Source organism: Cucurbita maxima, unplaced genomic scaffold (assembly GCF_002738345.1).
Source record: "Cucurbita maxima cultivar Rimu unplaced genomic scaffold, Cmax_1.0 Cma_Scf00178, whole genome shotgun sequence".
In the NCBI taxonomy this organism is placed as follows: Eukaryota; Viridiplantae; Streptophyta; class Magnoliopsida; order Cucurbitales; family Cucurbitaceae; genus Cucurbita; species Cucurbita maxima.
In genome coordinates, this window is record NW_019272194.1 from 69,938 (window position 1) to 72,503 (window position 2,566).

The 2,566-nt window shown below is 34.8% G+C and overlaps 1 non-coding gene across 1 annotated transcript; it reads left to right on the top strand.

The window, feature by feature from the left end:
• The first annotated feature begins 2,229 nt into the window (after nt 1-2,229).
• TRNAF-GAA lies at nt 2,230-2,302 on the top strand. The gene has a single exon. It is a non-coding gene; the product is annotated as a tRNA-Phe (tRNA).
• The last annotated feature ends 264 nt before the right edge of the window (nt 2,303-2,566 follow it).

Consider the following 2,566-nt stretch of genomic DNA (forward strand, 5'->3'; position numbering starts at 1 on the left):
ATGCAGGAACAAGTTTGGAAATGAACAGTGGACTAGTTCTCGAATTCGAGGTAAACCCATGAACACGATACCCCAAAACAAAAAACTTGTATCTCTCGATTGGGTACTCGATTAAGCTTGCTTCTTGCCCCTAATAGTCTACCCTAATTCATAATTTATAGACGGATTTTCCACTACCATTGAAACATCTAGAATTTCTATAATTTCATTCTTGATTTTTTTGAATCTTCTGCCAGAAATGTCTTCTCCGATCGGAGCCTTTCTTTTTTAAGCCCCTTGTAATTATTATTCTAAAAAAAATTTAATGATTCGGGAAGTTTATAAAAATTAGAAAACGTATCATCTTCTCAATGTTTTTTCAATTCTACTTGTTGTTTGCTTCTAGATACAACTTAGTAGGGATAATACACGGTCTCTTATTGGAGACCTTGAGTGTTGCAAATTCTCCTCTCCTTTGAAAACTTTCGGTCATCGAAAGTGCTTATTCTAAAATAGGCCAGGGTACAAGGTTCTTATTTGCCTTCTGTTTCCCAAGTGGCTTCTTCTACTCTATGATTCTTCCATAGGACCTTAACAAGAGCGATTTCCTTGTTTCTCAATCTTTTGACTTTCTTGTCTATTATTTGAATCGTGTCTTCTTTATACGTTAGGTCATCTCTCAAGAAGAGAGTTTCATGAGCCAGTACGTGCGAAGGATCTAGGGTATACTTCCGTAGTATGGATACATGAAAGATATTACGTACTACAGACAAATTTGGGCATTGCCCGATTCTAGATCCAATCCTTTCTAATATCTCAAAGGGATGGATAAACCTAGGGCTTAGCTTCCCCTCTTTACCCTACCTGAGCACCCCTCTCATGGGGTGCTACCTTTAGGAATATATGATCCCCTACCAACAATTCCATGTCCTTGCGCCTTAGATCTGCATAGCTTTTCTCTCGGCTTTGTGCGGTTTGTATCCTAGCTTTAATCTTCTAGACTGCGGCGTTGGTAATTTGCATAGCTCTGGTCCAATAGTTTTCGTTTGCCCCCCTTCCCAAAAGATAGGGGATCAAAATCTTCGTCCGTAGAGAACCTCATATGTGGTCATTTTTATGGTTGCTTGGCAACTATTATTATAAGAGAATTTCATAAGGGGTAGGTATTTATCCCAGCTTCCTGCTAAATCGATCACATATGTCCTCAACATTTCTTCCAATATTTGCTTGAGCATTTCTGTTTGACCATCTGTTTATGGGTGGAATGTCGTACTATAACTGCGTACCCAATGCCTTTTGTTGAATTTTTTAGAAGCGAGATTTAAATCTTGCATCTCGGTCTAATACTATTGCCTTTTGTTGAATTTCCAGAAGCGTACCCAATACCTTTAGTGATGAATATTCATTTTTAATGTTAGCAAGAGTAGCTCAGTTGGGAGATTGTTAGACGGAAGATTTGAAGGTCACACGTGTTTTATCCACGTTAAACGCACCTAATACAAGTTTATTACCTGACTATACAATCTAAAAACACAACTTGCTTATTCAATCTAAAATTAGTGATTATTTCTTTTTTAAATATAATGAATTAGCGGAAGTACCTTTACTTATGAATTTTCATTTTTAATATTAGCGGGGATAACTCTGTTGGGAGAGTATCAGACTGAAGATTTGAAGGTCACGTGTTTGTTATCCACGTTCACCGCACCTGATTCTAGTTGCATAACCCGACTATTCAATCTAAAATTAGTCATTATTCCTTTTTGAAATCTCAATGAATTATCGAAAATACCTAACGTGTTCTAGTTCACCGCACCTTATACAAGTTGGATAACTTGAATATCTTATTAAAAATTAGTGATTATTTCTATTTAAAATTAAAATGAATTAGTGAAAATACCTTTACTGATGAATTTTCATTTTTAATGTTAGTGTGGATAGCTCAGTTGAGAGAGCATTAGATTGAAGATCTAAAGGTCTCGTGTTCAATCTTGCATAATTTGACTATTCAATTTAAAATTAGTGATTATTTCTTTCTAAAATTTCAATTAATTAGCGTAAATACTTTTACTTAAAAATTTTGGAGAGAGTCAAATTTAATATTTGAAGGTCATGTGTTCGATCTCCATGTTAACCAAACCTAGTTCGCATAACCTGACTATTCAATAGAAAATTAGTCATTATTTCTTGTTAAAATCTCAATGAATCAGCTAAAATACCTATACTGATGAATTTTTATTTTTAATGATTGTGGGGATAGCTCAGTTGGGAGAGCGTCAGACTGAAGATCTGAAGGTCACGTGTTCGATCCACGTTCTATTCTGTCACGTTTTTTATCCAACTGACATAAGTTTACCTTTACTTTATGAATTTTCAATTTTAATATTAGTGAGGAGAGCGTCATATTGAAGATTTAAAGGTATCTCAATCTCAATGAATTTGAGGAGAGCATCATATTGATGAATTAGAGGAAGATCTGTCACGTTTTTTATCCAACTGACATAAGTTTACGTTTACTTTTTGAATTTTCAATTTTAATATTAGTGAGGAGAGCGTCATATTGAAGATTTAAAGGTAACGTGTTTGA